Source organism: Phocoena phocoena, chromosome 12 (assembly GCF_963924675.1).
Source record: "Phocoena phocoena chromosome 12, mPhoPho1.1, whole genome shotgun sequence".
In the NCBI taxonomy this organism is placed as follows: Eukaryota; Metazoa; Chordata; class Mammalia; order Artiodactyla; family Phocoenidae; genus Phocoena; species Phocoena phocoena.
The window spans coordinates 69067049-69080668 of NC_089230.1; positions in this window are offsets into that span (position 1 = coordinate 69067049).

Below are 13620 nucleotides of genomic sequence, written 5' to 3' on the forward strand. Positions count from 1 at the left end.
CGGGAAGATTCCACATGCTGCGGAGTGGCTGGGCCCGTGAGCCATGGCCGCTGAGCCTGCGCGTCCGGAGCCTGTGCTCCGCAGCGGGAGAGGCCACAGCAGTGAGAGACCCGCGAACCAGGAAAAAAAAAAAAAAGATAATTCAATATGTGAGATAAAAAGCACTCTAGAAGCAATGAATAGTAGACTAAATGACACAGAAGAATTCGTAAGTGATCTGAAAGATAAAATAATGGAAATCACCCAAACAGAACAGCAGACAGAAAGACAAAAAAAAAAAAAAAAAAATGAAAGCAGCATACGAGATCTATGGGATAACATTAAACGTGCCAAAATTCACATTATAGAGGTTCCAGAGGAGAAGAGACAGAGAAGAGGATTGAAAATGTATTTGAAGAAATTATGGCTGAAAACTTCCCCAACCTAAAGAAGGAAACATATCCAAGTACAGGAAATACGGAGGGTCCCAAACAAGATGAACCCAAACAGACCCACACCAAGACATATCATAATTAAAATGTCAAAAGTTAAAGAGAGAATTCTAAAGGCAGCAAGAGAAAAACAAAGAGTCATTTACAAAGAAATCCCCATAAGGCTATCAGCTGATTTCTCCACAGAAACTTCACAGGCCAGAAGGGAGTGACATGATATATTTAAAGTCCTGAAAGGGAAAAATGTGCAACCTATGGTACTCTACCCGGCAAGATTATCATTTAGAACACAAGGAGAGATAAACAAGTTTTCAGACAAGTAAAAACTAAAAGAATTCATCAACACTAAACCTACTCTAAAAGAAATTTGAAGGGTCTTCTCTAAATGGAAAAGAAATAAAGATCTATAGGAGGGGGAAAATCCCAATAGGAAGGCAATGTAAAGACTGAAGATCACGTAAATAAGCACTTTATCACTTCAATAGATTAAAAGACAAAAAAATTGTAAAAGCAACTATAACTACAATTAACCGTAAAGGGATAAGTATGAAGATGTAAAATAAGACATCAAAAACATGAAATGTGGTAAGGGGGAGTAAAATATGTTAAGTCATTTAGGATGTGTTTGAACTTAAATGACTATCAGTTTAAATCAAGTAGATGTAATTATGTGTCAATATACGTGAACTCCATGGTAACCACAAATCAAAACCTACAACAGATACACAAAAACCAAAAGGAACCCAAGCGTACTACAAAACAAAATCATCAAACTGCAGAGGGAGAAACAAAAAGAAGGACTACAAAAAACAACTGGAAAACAAGGAATAAAATGGCAATAAGTACATACCCATCAATAATTACTAGAAATGTTAATTGACTAAAGGCTCTGATCAAAAGACAAAGAGTGTCTGATTGGATAAAAAAAAACAAGACCCTTCAATATGTTGCCTATAAGAAACTCACTTTAGGGCAAAAGACACACACAGAGTGAAAGTGAGGAGATGGACTTTTGAACTTTGTAAATATTTTATGTGTTCAAAAATAATTGAAGAGCAATGGAAAAAGAAAATTGTAGAATTGAATGTAAATATAAACACAGGTACATAATCAAACTGATAATATAGTGACACATACTCTATAATATTAAGGAACTTTTTTGCAGTTTTTTTTTTCCTAAGGAAAGAAAGAACTGCAAAGAAATCTTGACCTTTACTTAGAAGTTTTATTGCTAGCAGTAGTATGGATACAGTAATTCTGAAACTATTTTGTGTGTATGGCAGGATAGAACACATGATTAAATACATTGATGTAGATGGAAACAAGAGTTCTCATTTGTAGAAGAAGGAAGATACAAATATGAAATAAGAGATGGTGAGAAAGAACTCAGGGGTGCTGGATTTGAGTTGGAAACATCAACGATAGGAACTCTTAAAACTGTTTTCTTAGTTTTGTTCACTAACAAGGCCTAGAAGCAATGACACCTTAGTGTCAAGTAAACCTAGAGCCCAGACTGTGGTTTCTAAGTACAATTCTCCATTAAAAGAAAACAGTACTCCTTGGAGAAATGGATGATTCCAAATTGGTTGTAGAGAAAGCCCAAGATGAACCCAGAACATCTTGTAACTTCAAGTAGTTCAACCTATACATATGTGTGTGTATATATGCACACATACAGACACACACGAATATGCATACTCGAGCGGAGGGGAGAGAGATTTTGAGACAGAGTCAGAAGGCAAATAAATGTGGGACAATGTTAACAGTTGAAGAATCCAGAAGGATATACCCATGCTTATTGTACTAGTCTTTTAATTTTTCTGTAGATTTGACATTTATCAAAAAAAAATATTGAAGTAATGGAAAATTTTCAAGTATAATAATTGAAAATTAGGGCAAAAGTTACTACATCCAGAACATAATTTGAAGATTGGCTGTTTGGGCATTTTGTAAGAGTCCTCTTGACATTTGGGAGTAATTTCAAGCATGGGAATGCATGATCTGTTAAAAAAAAATTCAAAGGAAATCAGAGAAGACAGTAATGATAAACTTAGGAGAAAATTATGGAAGGGATATCAGAAAGTGGGTGAGCCAAAGGACTTCTAAACCAGACCAGTGTGACAAATCATCTTTGAACCCACTGGCAAGCTTTCTGGAGGCTTTTCCTGGGAGAACCAAACTTGGTTAAGTTCTCATATCTTCCACCTCCTTCTGACAGACTTATTCAAGTGTTTGTATGTAAAGAGGAAGGCTGAGAGGAAGAGCCTCCGGGATACTGCAAGGGGCAGCAGCAGGCGGGGGTAGCAGAGGAACAATTCTCCACAGGCTCATCTACATTTACAGGGTGGGGTTTTACTTCTGTACTACGACACTGGGCATAAAATAACCTATTCCAATTGATCTCACTACCAAGCATCTGTGAGAGAAGTTCCTTTTCTTTTCATGTACAGAACATTCTACTGTTTTCAAGGTGCTACCACATGTAGACCTGGACTTATTTGATCTTGATAACCAACATATCGAGTACCAGCAAGAGCAGATATTTTATATCTAGATTTTGTAGGTGACAAGCTGACAGAGAGGAGGCTTTGCTTAAGGTTCCATGATGGGTAAGTGCAGGTGGGAAAATAATCTGCATGGGGTGTATAGTCCCTCTCAATCGCTCTGTAGAATATAAGCAGTGGTGCCAGCAAGAGATATTGTTTGCCCCAACAAGACTGCCAGGGAGGGGCTTCCCTGGTGGCGCAGTGGTTGAGAGTCCGCCTGCCGATGCAGGGGACGCGAGTTCGTGCCCCGGTCCGGGAAGATCCCACATGCCGTGGAGTGGCTGGGCCCGTGAGCCATGGCCGCTGAGCCTGTGCGTCCGTAGCCTGTGCTCCGCATCGGGAGAGGCCACAACAGTGAGAGGCCCGTGTACCGCAAAAAAAAAAAAAAAAAAAAAAAAAAGATTGCCAGGGAAAACTGACTCTTTGCTGGACCCCCAGAAAGTGTAGGAAAATGTGGTGAAGTCATAAGACACGGGCTCAGAGAAACTCCTGAAATCATACTTGCTATCAGGAAGCAGATAGTCTATTTGCTCTGGTTTATGTTGTGCCCATTTCCCAGATGGATGGAAAGGATGCTGTGCTGGTGCTCTGGAATAGGGGATGTTCATTAGGGGATGCTCCCAAGATAATGGGGAAAAATTGAATGAACAAAATATGCTGCAGACCAAATTTGACTTCCATTAAATATCATTTATAAACCTTCTAAAAGAACAGAAAGTATTTACAGGAGCTTCAGATTCAGAAGAAATAAAAGAAAATGACAAGCTTGTTTTCAATTTTTGTTGCACTTGCCTGCTACTGACTTGGCCATAGGGTACATATTTCATTTGGAGAGTTGTCTTTCTTATAGCACACAGGCTTTGTCACTACTTATGGTGACAGAAAGTGCCTCCTGGGTCTCTCTCATCCTCTGAGAAGGATCCCCAAACTTCCCCTTCCACAGGGTGGGCTCCCAGCTACCATGTGTCTATTCTGTGGCTCTCGCCCCAGACACGGTGGATGGGCTGGGTGAACAGCTGTCTATTGGTCACTTGAACTGAAGACGTGTGCACTGGTGAACTGTGGGACCATCCTCTTGGTCTTGTACACACACACAAGAGAAGAAAGTCACAGAATAAAGTCAGTTGTCTTACTGAGGGGAGCAGAGCTAGCTATGATGAGAGGCAGACAATAGCCTGAATGAAAATGGAAATCCTCCAGGCTCTGCAAGCTTTACAATTCCCAGTTCTAGCCACTGTGGTGTCTGGCTATTCACATTATCTTGGACCTCCTTGAAATATCACTTGCTGGAGATTGCAGAAATGCCCATACTATTCTGCAGCTCCTCCCATCGGGAGGTGGATCTTTTCCCCATTTCTTGAATCCGGCTGAACTTATGAATTACTTTTGAATTACTTTTGAACTTATGAATTACTTTGACCATTTTTCCACGGCAAAAATGGAATTGTATGAGTTTTGATTCTGGGTCTCAAGAGCTGCTCTTTTAGGAACCCTGTGACCACCAAGTGAGGACACCTTGTCTAGTATCCTGAATGGCCCACTTAAGTGCACTAGACGGCAGCCTGCCAATCCCCGTAAGTGTGTGAACACACTAGATCAGGCTTATAACTGACATGCCAGCTGTGTGCAGATACACAAGCTATCTCAGCAGAGACCAGCTGAGCTGGACCACACCAGAAAAATTACCCAGTCTCCAAAACTGAGTTAAATAAAGGGTGCTGTTTTATGTCATTAAGTTTTGAGGTTGTTATCCGGTAGTAGCTAACTGGTACACCCCTGTACCCTTCCAATAAACTCCTAACCTATTTTTCCCCCTCAGCTGTGTGTTTTTACATCTGTGTATGTTTTCACTTGCAAACCAAAGAATCTTGACCAAGAGAGAAACTGTATCAATAGAGAAGGCTACAGAACTACAGAGAGACTGTGGAACTGATTGGCTAAGTCACTCAGGGCAGCATGCAGAAAGAATTCCCTCATTTGCATTATGTTTTACTGAAGCAGTTAATTAAGCAAGACAACACCACCACAACACCAATGGAGGCCCATAAAATATTTTTATCCTTCCCTTTAATCCTTGTCCTCCTGTGAGATGCAATATATTCTGTGGTCTGGTAACCAATGCATGGTGTTGCCTTGAAGGCTTTTGCTTCTTGTATCTTTTTCTAAGTGGGGGTGGTTTGTGGTTCTGACAGCTTTTTAATTTTTCCATCTAACCATTGAATTGCAGGATGGAAAAGAGCATTGTCCGACAAAATGGAGTCTGGTCTAGAGGGAAAATGGGCTAAGCTGGAAATCATTCATTTTGAGGATAGGGGCCCATCGATGACATTTTTGGTTTTAGTTGCTAGATATGACTGATAGGATTATCTCCCTTTAGGAGGAGAATGGGTGAGAGTGTGTAGTTCAGTGTAAGCTGTGTTAATCACATATGGCTGGGAGACCTCATATAAGGAGATAGGTAGAGGGGTGTGTGTGTGTGTGTGTGTGTGTGTGTGTGTGTGTGTGTGTGTGTGTGTGTGTGTGTGTGTGTTTATGCATGCCAGCCAAAAGGAAGAACAGACAACTTTCGGGGGGAGTATCTCTACAAGTCATATCCTCTTTTTTCCTGCATACTGTTCCCCTCCCAGTAAGACTAGATTCCCAGCAACAATGTTTGCAATTCCAGAACCTCACCGCCTGGCCATTGTTCATTGGGCCAAGGGTACATACCTAACTACAGCTGGGCCAATCACTTTCTTCTAGAAATTTGGACCTGTGAGTGAGAGATGTTTACTGGTTTTCTGAGTTTTCTGAACCTGGACATCTGAGCTAGGGAGCTGCAGAATACCTACATTTCCCTACGTGCATGCAGAACACTGAGAGCCAATCTGGAGAGAGGAGAGGAGAGGAGGGAAGGAGAGAAAAGAGAGACATATACATACTGGGTTCTGGGTTCTGGATAACTTCCTAGCAGCTAGCTGTGGCTCTGGGGTTCCACCATATATCCTAGCAACTTTTAATAAATTCCCTTCATGATTAAGCTAATTTGAAATGGGAATCTGTTATTTGTAATCAAGAAAGGCTCAAATAAGGAAAATTCACACCATGAAGAGGCAGTTATTTTAATTTCTTAACAATAATATGGAAGGATATTTGCCAATGCCTGGCTGTATCTAGTTTCTATTTTATTTTCTGGTAGTTATGCCAGTAGTCAATCTGGGGTCCAAAAATACAGCGTGCCACTTAGGTGACATTTTTATTTGCATTATTCCATTTATATTATTAGAAGAAAAACATTTTTCAATTTCACAGCGTATATTTATATCTATTGTTTTTTCTTCCAGTGAATTGAGTTTTGAATATGTCCTTCATCAATCTATAATTCATTTTGGGAAAATGAGTATAAATATCACTTAACACATAAACACATGTAAATGTAAACACAGTTTAAAATGTTATATCTGCTTCACAACTAGTGCTCCTCTAGCCTGTCTTTTTCCCTAGCGGTAATTCTTCCTGGAGTTCATAAATCAATATAGCTATAGTTATTCACACAGGAAATATACCACTAGTTTTACAAGTTGCATCATTTAAAGAAAAAAATACTTATCAATTTAGATTTAATGTTGATGTGTGGAGGCTTTCGGAAGTCTGCTTTGAAAGTAATGCTTTTTAAATTAATTTCTTACTTTGGAGCCTAGGCAAAAAAAAAATTAAAAGCTCTTCATGAGAAGAAAAACATAAATACTTCAAAGGCTGTGTTGGTGAAGTACGAAGTTAAGGGCTGATAAAGAGATTTTCAGGTTGGCTTAATCAGTGAAGACGATTAGTGCCCTCAGCACCCACCCCAGCAAAACAATTGGGAAGGAATAACCTATATTAGTGATCCTCAGTAACCAAGTTAATCCTTGAATTGGTTACTTTTGTCTGTGCTATCAACATCATGCAGCCCTTTAATTATGACAAAGATTCATTATGGAATCGGAAAGAAAGTTGTTACTACTATTAAAGTTGTCATGATGAGGAAAGTTCTGCAATGAGCCATTAACTCTTCTCCCCAAACAAGTGCTGAAAAATCTGAGCACTGGATGGAGAAAAAGTCATGAATGGAGGAACCTTGCTGAGAATGGGTGCAGCTTGATTTCACCGTGGAAGAATAGGTTTGAAAAAATTCCCCCAACATCAACACTGTTATAGATTTGGGGTTTACCTTACACCTATGGGCACTGTCATAGCATTCTAAACCTGAAAGGCATTTTATATTGAATCTGATCCAATTTACTTGTAAAGATGACAAAACTGAGGCCCAGAAAGGTTTGCTAATTGTCCCGTGGTTACAAAGATAATTCTGCAAACTTTGGAATCAATAACAAAGCAGCTCTCATTGTTTTTGAGGGCTTGCTATGCAGCAGGTACTGTGCTAAAAGCATTGTATACATTTTCTCATTTTGATTCTGACAATTTTGTTATCCCAATTTTGATTCTGATAATAGTTGTATTATCATTAGGGCATATTATTACTATCATTTTACAGATGAGGAAACTAAGGTGGAGGGTAGTAAGTACCCTGCTCAATGGCAGGCAGCCAAGAAGTGTCAGGGCTGTGTTGGAACTGCGATCGGACCCTTCCAAAGCCCCAAGCCCAGCACCTCCAATCACACCATCATTCTTCCATGCTCTCCATCTCTATCAGAATTTTATGAGGCCTTTATGGAGCAGTTCTACACTCACAGAAGAGCTTCTATTTTAATAACAGGCAATGTAGCTGTCTGAAAAAATTTTTAATAATAAAATTTAAAAGGCAGCCTGGACTTGAATAGTATGACAATAAATACTAAGTAATGTGGACTTTTTCAAACAGGAGAGTGGGATTTTGTTATAATTCAAGGGAATGACCTGGCTCTTAATATTTGACAGTGACAAGGAATGTGAACATAATATTCTTATTTAGAAAGTGTTTTATTCACTGTACACTTAGGTATTAGACTAATCTCGGTGAAAAAATTCACGAGGCAGCTGTGTATTCATTGGCCATATGCCACGTTCTCTCCGAGCCAGACTTGATGAAATCTGATTCACGTTTGGGAGAGACCAGCTGCCTGCCCAGCGCTCAGTAGTAACGGGAGCCCACTACCTGAAGGCATTCTGCAGGGGCAACTGGTTTAGTGGGAAGGTATATTTTACTTAAGAAAAGGAAAGCTGGGAAAGGGACCAAGTATTTTCTTTCCAATCACTTGTAATAATAGAAATTACAATAAAATGTATTTTAATTTTAATTGAATAAATACATTTAACAATACAGTTAATTAAATTTCTTACAATAAAAGATATTCAGTTACAAGTTATAACCTGCAGTCCTAGCAGTAGGGGCTGGTCACTGCTAGCAACATAAAGCTATTGTGTGGGCCTCAGATTTCCCTCCAATGCTTTTGACAGAAATATTCAAATATGCGGACAGAAACCCTCTCAAAGCCTAATGCTTAAATCTGTGTCATAAAGATGATGATATCGTTAACTGAGCACAGAAAAGAGAAGACCTAAGTTTGAATTTTTGGTTGACGAACAAAGCCCTGAGTGAAAAAGGTCACTTACCTCTCCTGTGTTTCACTTTCCACCTTCAAACTAACAACAGCGGCAGCAGGGGCACAATTAGCTAGCAGTTAGGAGGTGCCAGGCACTGTTCTAAGCACTTTTCACATATTAATGTATTTAACCCTTCATTTTCCTCATTGTAGAAGTAGGGAAGCTGAGGCGGAGGGAAGGTCATGTTAACTTTCCCGCAGTTACACAGTGAGTGATGGATACACGATTCAGCTCCAGAATCTTCTTAACCACAACTCATAAAGTTATAAAGTATGAATTTATACTATCTTAATCACAACTCCTCTTCATCAGTTGAGGGTGTAAGATCTCTGGATTAGTGAGAATCTTTTCAAACACAAATGACAGAAATCCTCTTAAATTGGTTTATGCAAAAAAGGGAATTGCTCGTGAGACTTTAATGTCCAGGGTAGATCCAGGAACAGCTGGATCCAGGAAGTCAAAGAGTTAAATCAAGACGCTTTCTCCATCTCTTCTTTTCACCATGTAAGGTGCTATCTTTAGGGGGCTTTCCCCTTAGGTCAGGTCCCAGCATTTCCAGGCATCGATCCTCAGATCTACCCAGCCGATACAGATAAAAGGCTTTGGCGGCACCTGTAAACCTCTGAACTGAGTTTCACTGGTTCTGATTGGTTTGTTCTGGACCACGGGACATCCCTGAACCAATCACAGTGGCTAGAAGAGCAAGATGTTGCGATTGGTCTGGGTCACGTGTAACTCTTGGGAGTCAAGGGTGCATTCAGTTTGACCTGAGTGGGTCATGCAGACTGAGGAAAAAGAGGTGTGGTTCTTCAAGAAAAATCAGGGCACTATTACCAGAGAAAGGGGATGGATGCTGGGTAGGGAAAAAAGGACAGACGCCATTCCAATTAGATTGTTGCTTTGACAATTTCCAGCACTAAAAGCCTATAGATTGCTGCCAAAAGAGGGAAGGAAGGGAAAGAAAAGGCTGTGGTGTGTATGTAAGTCCTATCACAATTAAATTACCAAAACTCATTTCCCCTCTAGTTACGTCAAGAACTCCTTTGCTACAAACCGCTTACCAAAATAGCTAGAATAACGACAAGATTTAAGTAAAAAATTTCATGCTATGTTATAGTATTAAATGTATATAATTTCACACTCTAATTTTATAGTATTAAAAAAGTGACAATCTAAAAATCCAGTGGTAATGATTGGTTAAATGTTACGATATATCCATACAATATATACTTATAAGAAGTGATGTTTTGTTTTGTTTTGTTTTTTGCGGTACGCGGGCCTCTCACCGCTGTAGCCTCTCCCGTTGCGGAGCGCAGGCTCCGGACGCGCAGGCTCAGCGGCCATGGCTCACGGGCCCAGCCGCTCCGCGGCACGTGGGATCCTGCCGGACCGGGGCACGAACCCGTGTCCCCTGCATTGGCAGGTGGACTCTCAACCACTGCGCCACCAGGGAAGCCCAGAAGTGATGTTTTAAAAGAATATTTAGTTATATGTGAAACTATTAAAGATATAACGTCAATTGGAAAAAAGTTAATGGATACAAAAAACACATAGTATGCTTCTAATATTATTAAAAAAGAAACATCTGTTTATATAGAGTAAAAGCACTGGGAGCAAAAATACATCAAAGTATCAACAGTGGCTATCTCTTGGTGGTGGGGTTTTGAATAATTTTAATTCTCTTCTGTACACTTTTCTGTATTTCCATATTTTCTACAATGAACATGTAATACATTTATAAGCAGGGGGAAAAAACCACATGTGGTTGAACAGGAGATTTTGAACTTGTACCTGCTAAATTGGAGTCAGTGTACAGTGAGAGATGAAGTGTACATAGCACAAGAATTAAACATAAAGCACTCTTGGAGATAACTAAAAGTTATATTTGCCTACTTCAAAAGGCTGTTTTGCAAGTTCTTTCTCTAATAACTTTAAGGCTTGATCATATACTAGAAGAGTATTTATCCAGGTGTGCCCAATACTAAAGCACTTGATATAATGTCAGAAACCTCAGGCTAATTAGGTAAAGATAATTCTTTCTATTACAAAAATACTAATTATGTTACACATGCATTGTGAACTTCCACTAGATATATGGAAACCCTTTCTGTGCATTTGAATTGTGGGTCAGCTTCCAAAAGTTCTATTTGCATCCACTTTTCAGAGCAGCATATCTAATATGCAAAGCCAGATAAGATTAAACCATATAAAAGTGTAAAAACTGGGAGTAGCTGGATTTTATGCATAGATTTCAAATATAACTGATAAAAAAAAAATCACATCTGTTTACTTGAACTGTCAACAAAGGACCAAGAAGCAGTAGCTGAAATATATAATCATTTTTATCATCGTCATTGTCATCATCACCATCACCATCAGCATCTCATTTCTTTAGGTTTCAGCATAGTTTTATGTACGCTATTACATTTTATCCTGGCAAGGCTGTTATTAGTATTGCTCTTATAAGAGAACTAAGGCATGAAACAAATAAATGGTTATTACAAGGGCATTCGCAGAGCAAGGTGTAGAATTCAGGTCACTTACTCATTGATTTGCTGTTTTTGTATCACCACCTATAATTTGGAAGTAGATTTTGAATGTTATAAACCTAATAAAACCTTTATTTTGCAAGGATCTTTACATTTTACAAATTCCTTTTACATATATTCTGATAGATTACATGGCTTCTAATTTCAGACTAAGAACAGTACTGTGAGGTAGTAATAGCAGCTGATACTGACTTGAGTCTTTATCAAACAACTTTTCATATATCATCATATTGTGGTAGACAGCCTTAAAGGGGACCTCAGTGATCTGTTCCTCCTGGTACTCATGCCTCTGTGTAACTCCCTCCCCTGAGTATGGGCTGGAACTAGTGTCTTGTCTCTAACGAACAGAGTACAGCCCAAGTGATGGGATGTCACTTCTGAGATTAGGTTATAAAAAGACTGTGGCTTCCATCTCGGAATCTCTCCCTTTTAGCCCTAGCTCTGGGGAAAGCAAGCTGCAACACCTGGGAGAAGCAAGCTGTGTTGATAATAGCTCTATAGAGAGGTCCATGTGACAGTGAACCTAAGTCTCTGGCCAGCCAGTATCTGAGGCTTGTCAGTAGCTACATGAGTGAGTCTGAAAGCTTATCTTCCCTCAGTTGCCCCTTGAGATGTCTGCACTCCTGGTTGACCCTTTGATTGCAGCCTTGTGAGAAATCTGAGCCAGAGGACCCAGTTAAACCATGCCCAGATTCCCGACCCACATAAACCCTGAAATAATGAAAATCTGTTGTTTTAAGCCATTAGGCTTTGGGGTAATTTGTTATGCAGCAATGGATAACTAATACATATTTTAAATTCCCATAGTAGCCCTATGAGGTAGTACTATTATGCCAGCCCTGTCTAACAAATGAAGACATTAAGGTTTAGAGAGGTTAGTAATTTTCCCCAAAGCAAGCAGTTAACAAGTGGCTGAGCTGGGATTTGAACCTGGCTCGCTGAACTCCAAAGTTTGAGTTCCATGCTGAATTGTCCCCTTGGAGGAAGACAAGATGCAGTTTGACTTAACACAGGTGATCTTGTAAAGGATGAATTCCTACAGCACACACTGATTTGAGAAACTTCTCTAGAGGTGGCAGGGCAGGTATTATTGTCCAAAGGTAATGATGACAAACCATGCAGCTCACAAGCCAGGAGGCTGGGATGTTAATCCAGGTTCTCTGACCTTAAGTCTTTGCTCCATGCATCCTCACCCTCAGATTCATGCTCATTTTTATTAAACCGGCAAACCATATGCTACTAATACCACATGTTTTAATATAATAACAGTAATGTGTTGCAATTGTAATAACAATAGTATGAACCATAAATTATTAATTAAATGCATGTCAGTGTTAAATGTGTCTGAGAAAGAGGCACTCAGTAAACTAAGGCAATATGAGAGATTATCCAAAAATCAGTGGGACCTGGCTGGCCACCTTTTTGGTAAAGGTATAAATGGCCACGGATGTGCTGGAGAAAACTGCTCTATCTGTATCACAAGAGCACTGCCTCTGCTACCAAGCTGAAAACAAAGCACGACTCGTGAGCTTGGAGATTTTTCTTTCCTCTAAAGTCATTTTCATGCCTTCTTGATAAGACGCTTCATTTATATGTAAGTTGCCAAATCCTGGGGTCAGCACATTTTGGTCCTCCAATGCCTTGGACATCAGGTGAGGCCTCAGGTGGCCTTAGAAACAGGCTTATCATGTCACAGAAAGGGTGAGGAGATTACACTGCTTTACTAGTTTAGAATCTATGAAATATGCTTGCCAATATGAATGTATCCTGTAAATTTATTTGCTAATTGCCAACTACTAATAAAATGTCATATTTAATACTTGATTTTTTTTAGACCATCTTTGTAAGGAACTGAATTAGGTTCAGAGGGACAGAATGATCAGAAAGTTAAAACAGTTCAAATGAAAACATAATGAAAGAGGAAACTCTGCTTCTTTCCTTGAATGTTTACTTAAATTATGCTGGACTATATGGTAGGGGAGTATTTATGGATTACTAAATGTCCACTTCTTCTGCCAGGTGACAAAAATTTCTTTTAGAAGGGCAGAGTTCAACATTAAAATCTGCACCATGAAATAAAGTTTTAAGAGGAAAGCTGCTTATCATCAAAAAGAGCACAAATAACAAATGTTGGCAAGGATGTGAAGAAAAGGGAACCCTCATACATAATAGGTAGGAACGTAAATTGGTGCAGCCACTGTGGAAAACAGTATGAAGGTTTCTCAAAATGCTGAAAATAGAACTACCTTATGACCCAGCAATTCCACTCCTGGGTATATATTTGAAAAATCAAAAACACTAATTTGAAAAGATACAGGTACCCCAATGTTCATAGCAGTATTATTTACAATTGCTAAGATATGGAAGCAACCTAAGTGTTTGTCGGTAGATGAATGGATAAAGAAGACATGGTATAGGGACTTCCCTGGTGGTCCAGTGGTTAAGACTCTGCCTTCTAATGCAGAAGGCGTGGGTTTGATCCCTGGTCAGGGAACTAAGATCCCACATGTCGTGGGGTGTGGCCAAAAACTA